This window comes from Physella acuta, unplaced genomic scaffold, assembly GCF_028476545.2.
Source record: "Physella acuta isolate Inbredline_101_S28 unplaced genomic scaffold, ASM2847654v3 ptg000705l, whole genome shotgun sequence".
NCBI classification, from domain to species: domain Eukaryota; kingdom Metazoa; phylum Mollusca; class Gastropoda; family Physidae; genus Physella; species Physella acuta.
Window position 1 is genome coordinate 509474 of NW_026732224.1, and position 20245 is coordinate 529718.

Below are 20245 nucleotides of genomic sequence, written 5' to 3' on the forward strand. Positions count from 1 at the left end.
AACAAACGTCAGATAGAAATAAAAGCAACAGTGCTATCTAAAAGAGCTAAACAAACCTCAGATCAAAATAAAAGCCACAGAGTTATCTAAAAGAGCTTAATAAACCTCAAATAAAAATAAAAGACACAGAGCTATCTAAAAACGTTCAACAAACCTCAGATAAAATAAGTCTTACAATTAATTTTACAATGTTAAAGAACTTTCAAGTTAAATTAAAATCCCAAACTGAAGACTTATTTTTCTTCGCCATAGAAAAAAAATATGTTTTCGACCTGACTGAATGCAAACAGGATATGTAAAACAAATTGTAACCCTGCTCTCACGGATTATTTAGCTCCGTTACATGATCCTGTCATCTGACCAGGGTTAACAATACCCTCACTCTACCCCCCACACCCTCCCTCACACACCTCAAAGGATAGCCTCCCCCCACACCATCACACACCACAAGGGATAGCCTCTCCCCATCCTCACACACAAGGATAGCCTCCCCCCACCCTCACACACCACAAAGGATAGCCTCCCCCCACTCTCACATAAAGGATAGCCTCCCCCCCACCCTCACACACCACAAGGGATAGCCTCTCCCCATCCTCACACACCACAAGGGATAGTCCCCCCCACACCATCACACACCACAAGGGATAGCCTTCCCCCCACCCTCACACACACACAAGGATAGCCTCCTCCCACCCTCACACAAGGATAGCCTCCCCCACCCCCTCACACACAAGGCTAGCCTATCTCCCTTCGTTACGCGACAACCTGTTTGTCGGGTATTTAAATTAAAATATCATCAACAGCCGTTAGAAATGGCTGACATTATGAGATTATAAGAAATAAATACGACTCTAAACTAGGTAAATATTGAGGTGTATGTGAATAGACCACTCATGTACTTTATGGTCCACGGGTTCTTAAGTTTTGAACATATGATAGCATACTATGAGGAACGTCGATATCGTATTATATTAAGGTTTCTTTTTTAACAATTTGAAATCTTGAGTGTGCGCCCTCCTAAAAGGTGAAGTTTCTTCTATTCACTTTCTTATGTAATACTAGAGTACCCGTCGCGCGCGTTGCTGCTGTCTAGTCCAGGGGTCGGCTACCTGCGGCTCGCGAGCCGCATGCGGCTCTTTTGATATCAAAATGCGGCTCTCCAGCTCCTTGCACACATACTAATAATCTTAATCAAAAAATAAAATATTTGAAATAAAAAAAATGTTAGTGGCTCTTTAAAACCAGGGAAATTTTGAAAATTGTAACTTTTGGCTCTTCCGCTTCAAAAGGTTGCCGACCCCTGGTCTAGTCCTACGAGACATGGTGGTGAACATTTTATAAGTGTTTCATCAACACATCACCAATAGTGTATTTTTAGACGAGTTACTTTGCTTTCTCAAATAGTTGTTGAAATGTAAACAGTTTCAGTGCTATATTTTTTGGAATGTACTTGGTTTGGGCGCGGGTTTATTCACACATCCGCCCAGATTCCCACAAAACGTGCTGTATGAAAACTTGAGTGTACGTTATTCACTTTCCATAATAGTACGGCAGAGCACACGTCGACAACCGCCCGGGTGCTAGAGGCGTCGAGGTTCGCCCTCGGGTGCCACCACTACACTACCGAAGGGGCGCTGTGTGCGACTCCTGGTTAATAATAATAATTTTAAAATAAATACAAAATAAACAAAATAAAAAAAGTAAAATTTAAATCCTTGTAAATAAGGTAGAAAACTGTTGTATTTCAGTGTAAACGTTATAGTTTCAACATTTCAGCCTAAAGGCTGACATCAAGTGGTAATATGGTATTACATTATTTTTTTATTGTATACTTCCGGGTTATAAATTAAACTCTTTGTCGTTTTAATTTTAGTCTTCCAGGTAGCATTATGTAAAATAAACGAATTTTTTTTTTCGCTTTTATTGTCATTTTGATAGAGTATTGGTATCTACGTTAATATTAACATTTATCTTTAGGTGTCAATGAGGGAAACGGGGACAAGTGTTTCTTTAAGATTTTTTACTCAGTGGGGTTGGGGGTGGGTGTGGGGGTATGCACTTAAAACTTTCGGGGGGTGGGGCGAAATAAATTTTCCAGTGGGGCGGACACTAGTAAAAGTATATATGTCTATGTAAATTATACTCTGTTTAAGGGAGGGAGTGGGGGTAGGGGTGTGGCGGAAGGACCAGGAAGAAAATCGAATGGGACGTTGTGGTCGAAAGTAGAGCTTCCGACTGCTAACCCAGAACTCTCGAGTTCGGATCCCGGGCTTGAGACACTACATCACACTACATCACTGAGTCCACCTTGGTCTAGTGAGTACCTAGCTCACGTTAGGGTAAGTAAAGGCTGGTGGGCATGGTGCCGAACACAGTATCCCTTCATTAGCAGATGAACTCTGCTTCACCTGCCACATGGACCGTAACATTCGAAAGGGTACTTTACTCTTTTTTTTTTAATCGATGAGCAAAAATCGATCAAGCTAATGGGGCTCAGACAATAGTATTAAATTTTAGGCAATTAGCCACTCATATCATGATACCAGCGAGGTTATGTAATGGTACGCTTACACATGTTCAACCAACTGGCCTTTTTTAAATTACCGCACACCGTCACTACTGAGCTTAATACGATGTACCTAATCAATCGAATTATCTAAATAAATCAACACAATGGCTATAATGACCAAACAAAACCGACTACACCATCACTATCATGATCGCTTTGATTATATGTAATGACTACTTTCCATTAATAAAATGACCATTTTCCATAACTCTGACCATTCCCCATTAATAAAATGACCACTTCCTATTACTAAAATAGGGGACGGCGTGGTCTAACGGTAGAGAGCTAGCATGCTAACCCAATTTAATTGGAGTTCGAATCTGGGTTCAAGTCAGTAGAATCTCTCTCCACAATGGGTACGCAACTCAAGATTGTGAAAGTAAAGGTGACCACATTATCTCGTGATATGCTGAGATCTCTGAAACAGATGAACTCTACTTCACCTGCCCAAAGTGTCTTAGGCACGTACTGGAAAAAATGAAGATTAATATTATGTCTAATTTACAATCACTGAAAATGATCACTTATCAATACTAAATTGACCACGTTAAATTACTGTAACAATCACTTTCAGTTATTAAAATGAGCACTTTCCAATACTAAAATGATCAATTTCCATTATAAAAATCACCACTGTCTATTACTAAACATCACCACTTAACGTTATTACAATGTTTACATCCAATTATTAAACATGACCAATTTGCATTATGAAAATGACTATTCGACAACTTTTTATTACTAAAAAGACCACTTTTTATTACGAAAACAACCACTTTTTAATTACTAAAAAGACCTCTATGAATTATTAAAAAGACAACTTTGCATTACTAAACTGACCATTTTCCATAACTAAAACGACCACTTACAATCACTAAATAAACACAGTCATATCTAAAACTAATCATGTACCAGTATAGTGTAATCATTCCCACTTACCTACTAATTGTAACTCAATGTTTACCTTACTAATAATACTCTCCACGCCTCAGTAATGGTGTAACAATAATCTTTAATTCAGCTTTTATTTATAAGGCCCACTAGTGCTCTCTCCCGTTCAAAAAGACGGGATACACTACCATAATATTGTTTTACCCCAATTGCCGCTTGCACGAAAAGGCTAACTTAAAAATGCATGGACAACAATGTCATGCTTATTATTTTTTTTTCATTTAAAAGACACTGTGCTGTTTTTTAAACTACCTCCACCCCTTCCCCCCCCCCACCCCCTTCCCGCCCCCCCCCCCCCCCCTCAACTCTTGTGTCACCTATATGGCGCAAGGTATCGCAGCTTACCTGGTAAAACCAGCATGTAGACAGTCTAAGGAAAGACGAAGCGAGTTGGCGTTTTGTTTGTGTTAAAGTGCGCTGTTGTAAGCTTGCATTGAGCGCTTAGGCTGGGAGGTTATAAATTAATTTCAGGGACGTTAGGGGTGGGGGGTGAGGGGAGGGGGCGGAGGGTATATTTTTAAGGGCTGTCCAACTTGATTGTTTTACATTACAAGACCTCTGTGATGAGTTTTTTAGTTGATGTGTATGTTAAGGCTAAGACTTTAAGACAGTGTTCATTCTGTTAGAATGCGTTTTCTTTAAAAAAAAATTCAAAATAAAACGAGTAAAGCCTACAGCATAACAAGATTTTTAAAGGCACAAACATAAATGTCTTTGTTTACTACAAGCGTTAGTAGCTTCTGTTTTAAAATGCTGATAGCATACAAAAATTTTACGCAAATTTGAACTGAATCGTGACATTAGCCATTTGGATAAAAATTGAGTTTTAAAAAATGTACATATGTGTGAGTGTGTGTTGTGCGTGCGTACGTGTGCGTACGTGTATATGCGTGCGTGTGTACGAACGTGGGTGCGTACGTGTATGTGAGCACGTACGAGTAGGTGCGTGTGTGAGTGCGTGTTTATGTGTGTTTGTGTGTGTGTGTGAATGTGTGTATGTGAGAGAGAGAGAGAGAGAGAGAGAGAGAGAGAGAGAGAGAGAGAGAGAATGTAAGTGTTAAATGAAAAACATTAAGTAAACAAACACTAGTGGAAAAACGCAAGTATTCCAAAACAGGAAATAAATGTCAACTGAAGACGGTTTAGCAAAAGAATTTATACACGCTAGAGTTTGCATTAAGTGACTCTCTCAGAATGACCTAAGCGATTGAAGATTGGTTATCCGAATAAACACGTGTAAAATTAACGAGTCTAATTCCATCAGGAAATGAAGAAAGGACTAGATGTATGTGTGGCACATGTGATTAAAACAGACGAAAAAAATAACTTTTAGAAAAGTCCTTTGCAGAGGCGTAGCGACCCTTCCCGGCGCCCGGGGACAAACTTTCGATTTGCATCCCCCCTCTCGAATTTTTCATTTACAACCCCCCCCCCCCTCAAACTTTCGATTTGCACACCCCCCCCTCGAACTTTTCATTTACACCCCCTCAAACTTTCAATTTGGCGCCTCCCCCCCCCCCCCCAAGGTCGGCGCCCCGGGACATATGTCCCCCCCCCAACTACGCCTCTGGTTCTTTGGTCGTTGACAGAATATAAAAGAAAACAAAGAATATATCAAATCACCCTACGTGGAACAGTCATGAATTTATATATATATATATATATATATATATATAAACCAACAATTAAGCAGAACATTTGGGGGCTCATAGAATCGGGGACCCCCGGCTGCAGCCCTCTCAGTCGCCCCCCCCCCCCCTTTATCCGCTATTGACATTACTGTCACAATATCCATCGCCATTGACCTTATAGCTTTAAGTTAAACAGGTCGCAACCTCACTTCCTTCAAGCCCATAGCTGTGACTCCAAATAGTCGTTGACCTTTATGGTGTCCATGACCTTTCCCTAAGGGTCATGGACTTCACCATACTGATCTGGCGTAAGGGGATTGAACAAATTGATCAGAACCGTTGACTTAGTCACAAAGGGTACGTCAGAGCAGAGGCGTCGCAAGGCGGGGGCTGGGGGTGCGGACATCACCGGGTGACGTCAATTGGGGGGGGGGGGTGACACCAACATAAAAAAAATTCTAAATTATGTACAATAAAAATGCTTTTTGCCAGTTCAGTTAATGGATAAATAGTGTTGAAAAGTCTTTTGAATTTTAAATTGACGATCCAGACAGAGGGGATGGGGGAGGGTTGGGAGTTCACAATGCGACTATCGAGAAAACCATGCAATGTTGCTTTTTTCCTTTTAAATTAAAATAATGTGTTCCCAACTTCGAGCAATTTGGCAAAATGGGAGGGGGGGAGGTGACACCAAGTATACATATATATATATATATATATATATATATATATATATATATATATATATATATATATATATATATATATATATAGCCTATAATTTTTTTTTATTTGTGTGGGGGTGACACCACAGTAGCGTAGCGAGGGGGGGGGGGGCGGGGGCCGGGAAGGGTCGCTACGCCTCTGTATTAAGCTCAGTATGTCCCCGGGCGCCGACCTTAGGGGGTGCCAAAATGGGTTGGATAAATAAATTGAAAGGTCGAGGGGGGTGCAAATCGAAAGTTTGAGGGGGGGGGGGGGTGAAAATCAAAATCTTGAGGGGTGACACCCGACCTAGCGACGCCAATGCGTCACAGTAATAGAAATGAGTGGACAGTCTTCAAGTCCTCGACTCAATATTCACGGCAACAGAGTATACTAAAACAAACCGCCAACTCAAGTTGAGGATTCGATATATCGGCCATGGTACCTTACCTCTATGTCAATGTCAGATTCGTGGAGGTTTTTATTTTTTCAAGTTGAAAATAGAGCTACTACGTCTTGGGCTAGCCTCGTTTACTTTGTACTGCACTAGGCCCAGCTACCTGACTGGTTACTAATGTGTTTACTTAATAGGAAAAATAAAGAATAAAGAAGCTTATCAAGAAGAGTAATGCACTACTTCATTTAATTTTAAAAACAATTAAACCTTGAATTTTTAAACTATTCTTTCAGAGAGTATTTACGGAAAACAGTGATCCTTAAAAAATATTTTAAGTATCATTCTAGGTGAAGTAGAGTACCTCTTATTATATATATATATATATACATATATATATATATATATATATATATATATATATACATATATATATATATATATATATATATATATATATATATATATATATATATATTCCAGGCCAGGCCCTGCACCGGCCTCTGTGATATATATATATATATATATATATATATATATATATATATATATATATATATACATATATATATATATATATATATATATATATATATATATATATATATATATATATATATAATACATATGAATGTAGGATATTTCTCTTTACTGTTGACAGAAGAAAGACACGCCTTACATAATGGATGGAGCATCGTGTATAAACTCTATTGAAACCATTATAAAAACGTGTGTCTCCCATGAAAATATACAGTGTATGTCATTATTAAAGTGCCGTGTGTCTGGACATAACAATACCGTGTGTCTCACTTTTGCAATGTCGTATGTCTCTCATTAAAAGACCGTGCATCTCATTATAGATTGTCTCACCATTACAGTACCGTGTCTCACCATTGCTTTACTATGTGTCACCTATTGGTGTACCGGCTATCTCCCATTTTATTATGTGTCTCAACATTGAAATATCGTGTGTCTCACTATTAAAGTACCGTGTGTCACCATTACAATATTTTGTGTGTCACCTTTAACCTGTCGTGTGTCTCACCATTTAAGAGTCGTGTGTCTCACCGTTATAGTACCGTGTGTCATCATTACAATATTGTGTGTCACCATTAAAGTATCGTGTGTCTCACCATTAAAGTATCATGTGTCTCACCATTACAATATTGTGTGTCACCATTAAAGTACCGTGTGTCACCATTACAATATTGGGTGTCACCATTAAAGTATTGTGTGTCTCACCATTACATAATTGTGTCTCACCATTAAAGTATTGTGTGTCTCACCATTACAATATTGTGTGTCACCATTAAAGTACCGCGTGTCTCACCTTTGACAATACAGTCTTTACACAGTATGATGTGTACAGGTTGAATGCCTTTCCCCCCTTTAAATTCTACACTTAAATTCACTGAATAAATTGATTTAAAACACTGAATAATCACTATGGAGAGCAAATAAGGTCAAATGTAATCATGGGCAGTAAATAATTAGGTCAGTTGTGATCAAGTAATGCAGCTATTTATAATGGACAATAACAACTTAAGTTGCACAACTCTGAAACACTGGACTGCCGGAGTGATCGCCCCTGCTATCAATACGTAGTTTACTACACACATCAACCAACAACACAGTAAAGCAATTGTTTTGTTGTTGTTTTTATTTTTTGTTTTTTTAATCTCAGTTGTTGATTGTGTCTCCCCTTGACGAAATTAATTTCAGCTTATCCAGATAATTAAAATCACACTTTTTTGTGTGAATTTAAGTTAGGATGATTGATTAGGGCTGAGAAAGGCGTTATCGGGTATACAATTTTAGATAAGGAACAACAAGCTGTTTAGTGATTGATGACAAATATAGATGTCGTTTACTGCGATAAACGAAATGTGATTCTAGGCATTAGAAAAGATAATAAAATTGTGTCGCGATGGCCGAGTGGTTAAGGCGTTGGACTCGAAATCCAATGGGAACTTCCTGCGCAGGTTCGAATCCTGCTCGCGACGACATTATAGTTTTGAACGACTAATAGCTTTAGGGGTGATATTATTTGTTATACTCAGCCTTTTTTTAATTAGCATTCACAAAGACTTGCAAAGCACCAATATGAATTATAGTGTAGGTCACAAATATTCGGTAGTAATGACGAAAAGGGAACTTTGCCTTTAATGGTTGTATATGTTTTTAATTTGTGCTTATGGAAAAAAAATGCGAGGTTTGTGTTGTAATTTTATTAAGACTTAATGAATGTTTTTAGTATTTTTGTTAACCAAACATAATTTGAACTTTGGAGTAAAAAAAAACGCATGTTGAATTGAAACAACCGCCAAATGTTTTAGCATACAACGTTTGTTTTACTAAAATAAAATTTCACAATAAATTGCCGTGTTAATGTTGTAAAATTGAAATATAGCCTTTAAGACTAATAAAATATATATTTGCATTTGTAAATTTTACAACATTGATTTTTAAAAATTAAATTTCTTTTTTTTTCAGCTTTAAGTTGTTGTTTTTTTTTATTTATATATTTGAAGAAGAAAAAACATACTTATAGCTGAGAAAAAAAGTTTAAGTATTTTTACAGCCTCTATGAAAGCAAAGGCTTGTATAACAGACTTGTTTTCCATGTCAATTATAATGATAGAGTAAGTCTTATTTCACACGGGGTATGCAACTAGCAAAATATTACTCGAATTTTAAAATGAATTAGTTTTACGAGTTCATTGGACAGCAAGATAGAGCATTCAACTGCTAACACGAAAGTCTTGAGTTCAAATCCGGGTTCAAAACTTTAGAACGTTCCTGAGTCCACCCAGCTCTGCATAGTACATGATCCTTCATATACCAAGATCACCGAATCAGGTGAACTCTACTTCACTTGTCTCATGGACTGACAGGTTCGAAAAGGGAACTTAAGGGAAATTAATTAAATTATTGACTGATTAGAAATATTAAATCCACATACCAAGATGTATAGTAACATGAATATGAATAAGTGTAAAGGTCTAGTACTGAAGAATGCGAGCCACGTTTGTTTATATAAACATCACGTGATGTATGAGGTGGTGACACCTTTATGCAGAAAGACAACAACATATGTGTTTCCCATACCTTGAATCTACCTGCACTAATGAAGGTGGGGAATGGTAAATGGTGCTGAAACAATACACGGGGTGATGGATGGGTTTGCTGTCTTGTCAAGGTTATGTGTGGTGTATTTGAATTTTAATTGTATTTAACAGCGTGAATTTTGTTTTTTTAAAGTAAAACATTTGTTTGGATTTAGGTTTATTAAAGTAAGTTTATTAATTCCATTTTTACTTTGATTTTCTTAGTCACTACCATAACCATCCATTTGATCATTATACTAGCCGCCTATTTAGTCAGAAAAATGACCATATATTTAGCCTATGTCATGGCCGTCCATTTAGTCACTACAATAGCCGTCTATTTAGTCACTACAATGGCCGTCTATTTAGTCACTACAATGGCCGTCCATTTAGTCACTACAATGGCCTTTCATTTAGTCACTAAACTGGCCGTCCAGTTAGTCACTACAATGACCGTCCATTTATTCACTACAATGGCCGTCCATTTAGTCACTAAACTGGCCGTCCAGTTAGTCACTACAATGACCGTTCATTTAGTCACTACAATGGCCGTCCATTTAGTCACTACAATGGCCGTCCAGTTAGTCACTACAATGACCGTTCATTTAGTCACTACAATGGCCGTCCATTTAGTCACTACAATGGCCGTCCATTTAGTCACTACATTGGCCGTCCATTTAGTCACTACAATGGCCGTCCAGTTAGTCACTACAATGACCGTCCATTTAGTCACTACAATGGCCGTCCATTTAGTCACTACATTGGCCGTCCATTTAGTCACTACAATGGCCGTCCAGTTAGTCACTACAATGACCGTCCATTTAGTCACTACAATGGCCGTCCATTTAGTCACTACAATGGCCGTCCAGTTAGTCACTACAATGACCGTCCATTTAGTCACTACAATGGCCGTCCATTTAGTCACTACAATGGCCATCCAGTTAGTGACTACAATGACCGTCTATTTAGTCACATCCAAAACGATCTGTGTAGTATGTGTCATGAACTTTTATTTTAATCATTACCATAACCGTCAATTCTAGTCACTATTTTAGCCGTCAGTTTAGTTACAACCATGACCATTAATTTAGTCACAACCATGATCATCTATTTAACCTGTATCATTACCGTCCATTTAGTCACTACCATGACCATCTATTTAACCTGTATCATGACCGTCTATTTAGTCACAACCATGACCATCTATTTAACCTGTATCATGACCGTCCATTTAGTCACAACCATGACCATCTATTTAACCTGTATCATGACCGTCCATTTAGTCACAACCATGACCATCTATTTAACCTGTATCATGACCGTCCATTTAGTCACAACCATGACCATCTATTTAACCTGTATCATGACCGTCCATTTAGTCACAACCATGACCATCTATTTAACCTGATCATGACCGTCCATTTAGTCACTACCATGACCATTTATTTAGCCTGTGTCATGACCGTCCATTTAGTCACTACGATGAAATGTACTCACCCGTCCACAAATCAACCACAGTGAACATGCACGAATGCCACATCAGACCACGACACTATAAGCCATGACGTCACTAACCGTAAATTCGAACACTGCCATCTGTCAGGACACTGCCAACTGTCAGGACACTGTCAAATGTCAGGACACTGACACCTGTCAGTACAGTGACACCTGTCATGACAACCGGCGTCCTATGTTAGACCATGTATACGTCCCGTCTATTGTTTTACTTTACCACATGTAAACATCGACCAGACAAGGAACAGGCCAATCTATTAATAGTTTTGTTTTTTAAACATTTATGTTTTTAAATATATTATTTTTTTATTAATTAGATTTTAGGAAATGTCGTATTTTGTTGAAGAAGGCAACACATAATATGAACATGAAAAAAGTAGGCAACATATAATATGAACATAATGAATAAGTAGGCAACATAGTATGAACATGATGAATTAGTGGGCAACACATTTTATGAACATTATGAATAATTAGACAACAAACATATAGTATGAATATGAAAGAAGTAGGCAACATATAGTATGAACATGAAAACAGTAGGCAACATATAGTATGAACATAAAAAAGTTGGCAACATATAGTATGAACATGAAAAAGTAGGCAACATATAGTGTGAACACGAAAAAAGTAGGCAACATATAGTATGAACATGAAAAAAGTAGACAACATATAGTTTGAACATGAAAAATGTAGGCAACATATAGTATGAACATAAAAATAGTAGGCAACATAAAATGAACACGAAAAAAGTAGGCAACATGTATGAACATGAAAAAGAAGACAAGATATATTATGAACATGAAAAAAGTAGGCAACATATAGTATAAATATGAAAAACGTAGACATCATATTATATGAATATGATGTATTTATATCGAAACCAGTACAGTGACTAAGACGTGTTTGTGTAATGAGTGGGCACATACAAATTATTCTTATACTGAAATGGCGGTTGATGCAGAGGGAGTTTTGACCTCGAATTCTTTACGTGCATCATCAACTCCGAACGAGATCCGAACTCGAGACCTACGGGTAAGTAGTCAAGCGCTACAACACCGGACCACGCCGCTCCGATGAAAAATACAGCAGAAATCTATAACAAAGTGGATGGACTTTGTTAAACTTCTCTAGAAGAAGATCACAGGATTCGCTTAACTTTTTGAACTAGTCTTAAACGAAGGCAAAAGCTTTTTTTAACTATTTTGAACTTGAACCGTAGCGAAACATTCAAAACGTTCTAATATTTTATTACGTGTTCGTATGTTTGTGTTGATGTGTCCGTGTCTAATTAGCGTTTATTAACGATTTCATGCCCTACGAAAGTAGATAGGTATTTCCGGCTAATTAATAATTAATAACCCATGTCTCTCGCTTCCATAGAAGGACCCGTGCTTCACTCGTGGGACTGGGGTCATAAAGGGGTCAATTCGATGTCTTGGACAATGTCATAATGACGGCCTAAGTCAGAGGCGTAGCGACCCTTCCCGGCGCCCGTGAACAAACTTTTCGATTTGCACCCCCCTCAAGATTTCGATTTGCAGCCCCCCCCCCCCTCAAACTTTCGATTTGCACCCCCCTCAACCTTTCAGGGGACATATGTCCCCCCCCCACCCCTCGCTACGCTACTGACCTAAGTTATGAATTGTGAATTGAGGTGCCGCTTACGTTATGATTCATTAGCGGTTGGTTATTTAATTAGCGTGTAAGTCACTTCACTAATGATTGTTTTAGGGATGTCTAAAAATAGATCAAGATAGGCATAATGACGACCTTAGTTATGAATTGTGAATTCAGGTGCCGCTTACGTTATGATTAATTAGCGGTTGGTTATTTAATTAGCGTGTAAGTCATGTCACTAATGATTGTCACTAAGGAATGTCTAAAAATAGATCAAGATAGGCGGTGTTGTCAAAACGCTATCATGAGTGTAATCATTACAGGCTGTGTTATTGTCTAGAATCTTCTTCTTCTTTGTTCTCAATGGCACTATTGGATGGGATCCCCTCCAATGCAATTAAGTGTTGCGTGAGTTCGTGGGATGGTGAGGTAGAGCATACGACAGCTAACACGAAAGTCTTGAGTTTGAATCCGGGTTCAAGACTTTAGCATGTCCCTGAGTCAACCCAACTCTGCGTGGTACTTGATCCTCATATGCCGAGGTCACAGAAACAGGTGAACTCTACTTCACTTGCACAATTGGACCACATCTCCAATAGGTGTTACGTGTTATGCGCAACATAGCCCGTTGACACCGATTTCAGCCTGCTTTTTTTTGGGTGTGCTTCAATAGTATTTGTCTATACTAGAACAATCTAGAATGCAGTTTTTTTATTATTAAGTTAACACGGCTGTCCCCAGTCTCATCTGTCCGGGTCCCCAGTTAGAGAGCCTCATCTGTCCGGGTCCCCAGTTAGAGAGCCTCAATTTTCCCGCCCGCCTACACCGTCCTAGACTGCTAACCCGATAGTTTCGAGTTCGAATCCGGGTTCAACTCAGTAAAATGTCCCTGAGTCCCCCCAACTCTGATGGATACCTGGCTCACGTTTGGGAATGTAAATGCTGTATCTTGACCTATGCACTATGCCCAGACGCCTTTACTTTCCCTAAAATGAGTTAGGTACCCATCAGGGCTGGGTGGAATCAGGGACATTTTACTGACTCGAACCCGGATTCGAACTCGAGACTTTATAGGTTGACATTCTAGCGATCAACCGCTAGACCAAGCCGTCCCATTACTACAACCCTAAATGCTACAAAAGTTCAGGCTATAAAAAGATGGGCTACAAACACATCTGCTACAAACAGGTGCTACAACAAAAATAGAGGAGCTACAAACAGAGTTGCTACAAACAAAGGTGCTACAAACAGAGGTGCTACAAACACAGGTGCTACAAACAGAGGTGCTACAAACAGAGGTGCTACAAACACAGGTGCTACAAACAGAGGTGCTACAAACAGAGGTGCTACAAACACAGGTGCTACAGACAGAGGTGCTACAAACAGGTGCTACAAACACAGGTGCTACAAACAGGTGCTACAACAAAAACAGAGGTGCTACATACAGAGGTGATACATACAGAGGTGCTACAGCAAAAACAGAGGTGCTACATACAGAGGTGCTACATACAGAGGTGCTACAAACAGAAGTGCTACAAACAGAGGTGCTACAGCAAAAACAGAGGTGCTACATACAGAGGTGCTACAACTATATGTACAATTGCTAAAGAAGTATGTATCGATGTTTCCAAATAGTTTCTTGTACCAGTGGATATTTGCGTTGATAAAAAATTGTTTGAAAAAAAAAATAATCAGGCTATTTTTTTCAATAGGAATTTTCGCACTTCTTCCGGTCATTTCTCGGGTGCCGGAAATAGCAACAAAGAAATATATAACTAACGGTGCTAGTTAAACCTAACGCAATCCTAACTACGGCAAAGGGAACTAACAAATGCAAGCAGTCATTGTGACTAAATTGTAGGACGATCTTATTCCTAGAGAGATTTAGGCGATTCGAGAAGATTCCTAAAGGGTGCGTAAAACAGATGCACGGAAGGGATTCCGAAATGGTGTGGCTACTAAGGAGTATGTCGTTGCAATTCCTAGAAGGCGCAAAGAGATTCCAAGAAAGTGCAAAGAGATTCCAAGAAAGTGCAAAGAGGGGAACATGGCGGACTAAAGCACGGTTTAGGGCAGGCTAAAAATAAATTGCGGCAAGTATTCTAGTTGACGAGACTGGAGCTCTTTATTATTTGTCCCGATGTTAGATGGCGTCTTGGCCATTACACCATTACACCATTACACAATTACTCAGAAGTGTTGAAGGCAGGATTTCTTTCAGACATGTTTCTCCAGGTCGCTCTTGAAAACGGCGGGGAGCGGACACTGGTTAAAATATATAGCTACTGTATTACTTTATTCGGTTTCTACCCCCACCCCACCCCCACCCCCCACCCCCAATAAATTTCAAGTCCCCCATCCCCGAAGTAAAACGTCTCAAAGAAACCCTACCTAACACTAGTCCTAACGCAAACTCGAATTCTTATCTTAACCGCACCATCCCCCCCCCCACCCCCAAGCCTCATGCTCCTTTGCAAGGACAGGGGGGTCTTATTAAAATTAAAATCGCATAAACAACCCCCCCCCCTCCTCGCATAGACGCTTTGGGGGAATTATCTTCGGCCTGATATTTTCTTAAGTCATGTAAGCCGTTTATCCAATTCAATACAACAAGCGCTCAAGCCAATGTTAAGAAAGGCAAGATTATTTTTTTCGTATCTAAAAATATCACTTTAAGCAAAGAATAATACAAACCTTAAATGACGTATCCAAATATATAAATCACTTTTTAAAAAGTCGGAATAGCAAATTATGAGCTTCCGTATTTTCACCGTCCATCAACGAAACAAATCTTTGACCAAACCGAAAAACAAAACAAAACTGTATCCTATGCCGTAGGTGTAAGTTATTTACAGTCAAATGTTCACGCTGTCCTCTTCGCTGATTGGCTGGCTGTTGTCACGTGGTGTTTACATGTAGAGGACAAGCTACGGTGACAGACGCATGTTGATATGTGAGACTGACATGCTAATGGTTGTTTACCTGTAAGTGTAAGAGTAGATGTAAGGGAATGTGTAAATGTAATGTGTAAGTGTAATGAGATATTTAAATGTAAGGTAATCTCAAAAGAGTTTGGGGTGAACAAAAGAATATTATGTAAGAATTTGGAAGTATATAGGTGTAAGGGAATACATAGGTGTAAGGGAATATGTAAGTGTATGAAATATGTCAGGCAGTGGCGTAGCGAGCTCGGATGTTACCCGGTGCGGCACTTAATGGTGTCGCCCCCCCAGAGGTGCAGGGGCCCAACCCGGGGGCAAACTTTCAATTTTCGATTTGCAACCCCCCTCAAACTTACAATTTGCACCCCTCCCCCCTCCCCCCTCAAACTTCCGGTTTGCACCCTCCCCCCCCCCTCAAACTTTCAATTTGCACCTCTTAAAACACTATTTAACACTCGAATTAATCACTTAATTAAGTGGAATTATCATTTTTCTCTATATATTTTGCTATTTTTTGCCTTGTGTCCCCCCTAAATGATGTCACCCGGTGCGGTCCACACCCCCTCCCCCCGCTCGCTACGCCTCTGGTGTCAGGGAATATAGAAGTGTAAAGGAATGAGTGTAAGGGACTGTGTAAGTGATAAGTAAATGGTAAGTGTAAGAGACTATGTAAGTGTATAAAAATGTGCAGGTTTAATATTATATGTAAGTAAAATGTAACAGAGGGGGATTATGTAAGTGTAAAGTAATATGTAAGCATAACATAATATGTAAATGTAAGGGACAATTTAAAATTAATGTAATATGTAAGTGTATGTGTAGCTTCAAGCACCTTCAGTACGCATGTAAAAAACTTAATTTGTTATGGTTTGTCCTTCTATGGCGTCACTAACATCAGGGTCGAAGAGGGGGGGTGTGTAAAACGTGTATGCAGTGGCGTAGCGAGGTCAGGTGTCACCCGGTGCGGCACTTAATGGTGTCACACCCCCCCCCCCCCCCCATAGGCGGCGTAGCGACTCTTCCCGGGGACAAACTTTCAATTTTCGATTTGCACCCCCCCCCCCCCTCAAATTTTTCTCTATATATTTTACTATTTTTTGCCTTGGTGTCACCCCCCTAAATGGTATTACCCGGTGCGGTCCGCACCCCCCCCCCCCCCCTATGTATGATGATGTCAAAGATGGGGAAGAGGGGAAGTTTTAAAAATGTAAAATCTCATCTATTATTTTTCATATTTTAAGAACGAAAACAACGAAAAACCTGTCACACTACGTGTTGTTTTTTTTTTTACTTTTCCTGACGGCTATTGACAATAGCTTTATATTTTTTTATGGACGAACTCTTTTACATATTGATAACAATCAGGCTTTTTAATTTTGCAAATGTTGACTGGTAATCCAGCTTATCGGCCAATCTTGATTTTTGTGGTAAAGGGGTTGGGGGGGGGGCTGTCTATAAATGACGCCACGCATTGTCTGCTCATATTTCACTCCATTTAACGATTTGTTTTAAGGGGGCATAACCAAGCTTGGTTTATTTAGCCGAAAGTATTAACATAGTAGTTTCCCTTTGCTTAGAAAGGAACTGAGGGATGTAGGCCTATAAGTATTCTTTGTTAATAATACAGACTGGTTACGAAGCCTAATTAAGCTGATTTATTATTTGGCCGAATAAACTACCATTCGCCATTTAATACTTTAAATTTTTTGAAAGTCCCGGTCAATAATAATTCAATATATCATTTGTGACCAATTTGCATAATAATTTACAAAACAGAAGAACTTGTGTGTGCCGTGTGTTTACCTTCAGTGTTTCTGTAGGTTATGTCCTACACATCCGCCCAAAAAAGTATCGTAACTGTTTGGCCTTAGTGGCGTGGCTACAAGGGCGACCGCCCTGGGCGCCGACGCTAAAGGGGGCGCCAAAAGGGGTAGAAAAATTAACTGAAAAGCTAATTATTAGCTGAGGTATTGAATTTATACACATTCATAGTTACGAAAATAATTAACGACTTCAAGGCATTGGGGTCATCCATAAATGACGTCACACTCGTAGGGGGGAGGGGGGTCCGTAATTTTGTGACGATGTGTGATGAGGGGGAGGGGGGGGGGGGGGTTCAGATGTTGCGACGTTACATTTTTGCATTATAAAAAAGTAATGTTAGAAAACGAATTTTAGACGTTATTTCGCGTTTTAGAGGGGGGTTGTGGATGACCACTTTTTTACACGCTGAGTTAAAAATTTTGTGACTCAAAAAAATAGAAAATGTTACGGGATAGTAACTGGTAAGAAGCGCCACAAACCTTTTCAACCTGGGGGGGGGTTTTCACAGACAGAAATAACTGTATTTAGAAGTGGGAGGGAGGGGGAGCAAAATTGATAGTCGGCCCCGGGCGCTGGAATAGGTTGCTTTGGCCTCTGTTTGGCCTCATTGATTCACCACCCGTTCAAAGTTGCTAATTTATGTTTGTATTGTATTTTTACTGCAATTTCTTCCAAAGTAGTTTCTAAAATATTTACCGGACTCATTTAACTTTAAGTAAGCCCACTTTGACCAATATTAATGTTAAATTTACAACTTCAGTAAGTCTTACAAAAGCACGAAATAACGCCACAAAACCTTATTTCAACTGTCGTGTGTTAGCGTTTTTAATAATTAGTTATGGTAAATAGAGGAATATCACATCCGGTTTCGTTTCTAAGTCATTCGGCTTGGTTAGAGTATGCCGAGTATGCCCTTGTCTTACATAACGAAAAACAGTGACAATCACTGAATATTGTCTTTTTATCTAGATCTAGGACTCGATTAAGTGGTAGACTACTTGATATAGAAACTAGATTTAGGTCCTAGGATTGTTAGGCCTAATAATATTTAGTTTATTTAGATAGGCCTAAAAATTATTTTAAGTATTTTTAATTTTTTAAGACTTGAGACAAGTCTCAGACTCGCTGAGTGTTGCCAGGCTGTTGGGGACTGTTGAGTGTAGATCTAGATCTAGTACTAGACTCTAGATCTAGAGATCTAGTAGTTGTTAGTGTAGTGTAAGTCTAGTTGTAGTAGTTGTACACACTTTTACCCGACTGTTCACTCACTGTCACACACAGTGTTTCTTCCAGACTTTTTTCTCCGGGGGGGGGGGGGGGGGCACTTGAAATCTTCGGGGGGCGGGGGGGGGGGGGGGGGGGGGGGCGGTAAACTTTTTTCGGGGGGGCGGACACTGTTAAAAGTATATATTTTCTATATAAATTATATAAATTTCATTTCGTTCGGGGGGGCGGTAAAAATTTTTTCGGGGGGGCTTTGCCCCCCCCCCCCCCCGAAGAGATGCCTGGAAGAAACTCTGGTCACACAGTGTCAATGCAGTACAGTAGTGTAGCATGCACAGTACAGTGTTACATGTACAGACAGTACTTACAGTCCTTTTATGTTTTGTTAGATCTTTCATAGAGTATTCCTAGTGATTCTAGATCTATCTCAAATGACAACAAATGTGATGTTATTTATCATGCTGTGTACAGTCACAGTGTGTACAGATTTAGAAGTATGAATTTACTGCCCAAAAATATTTTGTGACACTATTAGGCATTAGACTATTGATGCATGTGACCCAGAGGCGTAGCAACCCTTCCCGGCACCCAGGGAGAAACTTTCAATTTCCCTCCCCCCCCCCCCCCCCCCCCCCATTGCTATGCCTCTGATGTGTGAGCGATTTAGTACGTTAGCTCACCTCTGTATATGCTTGGAAAGAGGGAGGCTTGCTATGCAAATGTCCACGGAAATGAACTCCATAATGAATAACTTAATACATCAATAGTATTTTTAGTCCCTAATTCTATTAATTATTCATTAGCCTATATAATGGCATGTAAGCCTTTATGATACTGTCATATTCATATGTTATTAATATTTACCAACTTTTTAACCAATATTTCTAAATTTATCTTTTCAGGCTCTCAAGTATGGTATGATAATAAATTGAATATAGTAAAATAAACTGCTGTGAAGGAAAATGCATCTAGTTAGGTCTGAGATAAAAGTCTGAAACTTTTGCGTCATTACTAGTCTCAATCCAGCGTCACAATGTGGAACTTAATATTTGCTGTAGCCAGGAACTATGCACCTTACATCACACTGCCCATAGCTGCAGTTATAGGTGTCATTGGCTATAACTTGGAATGGACAATACGTAGTGAAAAAAATACACCTTTTAAGGCACAAAGTATACAAGAAGAAAGAAGTGAAAGGAAGTTGCGAGAGTTTGAGGAAGTTGATCCAACACATGTGGAATCCTTGAAGGCCAAGAAGGATATTCCAAAGACTATATTCATGAATCAGGCTAAATCATGAGCAGCACTACACTATAGTGGTTGATGTAGAGAAAATAATTTGAAATTGATGTTATACACTTTCTACTGTATAAGGATGAATTTAAATTTTAACGTATAATTTGCAAAGAATTATATTTCTAACTTTAATGAAATTTTTATTCTCAATTTTATACTCAGTTAATTAATGAATTTAAAATGTGTTTTTACACATGTTTTGGTTAAAGCATATCATGTATTACTTACTATATTGTAAAGGTTAAATCTTAATAAACTTAATTACTACTTTTTTTATAATTTAATGATTTTGGTGTTTGCTGATAAACCATAAATAGCAATACATGTAGTTATAACTAATAGCAGAATTTAAAAACTACCCCATAGCCTAGCAATAAAGTGGCCTTGACATAAAGGTCAGTGCAGCATTATTTTTTTTGGGGTTTCTGGCAAAGCAAGTTTGTGGGTACTACTAATTCATGAGAATA

At 38.9% G+C, this 20245-nt stretch overlaps 1 protein-coding gene and 1 non-coding gene across 3 annotated transcripts in view; one reads left to right on the forward strand and one right to left on the reverse strand.

Annotated features, from left to right (window-relative positions):
• LOC131949629 (sodium-dependent phosphate transport protein 2B-like) overlaps positions 1–15353 on the reverse strand; it is a 31363-nt gene extending 16010 nt beyond the window's left edge. The window contains exon 1 of one of the 2 annotated variants that reach the window (XM_059311482.1): positions 15187–15353. The gene's annotated coding sequence lies outside the window, so the exon portion shown is untranslated. Of the gene's footprint in view, positions 1–154; positions 239–15186 lie in introns of those variants that run through there. The other variant, XM_059311483.1, reaches the window with a different exon arrangement.
• Trnas-cga (transfer RNA serine (anticodon CGA)) lies at positions 8172–8253 on the forward strand. The gene has a single exon. It is a non-coding gene; the product is annotated as a tRNA-Ser (tRNA).
• Positions 15354–20245: the final 4892 nt, after the last annotated feature.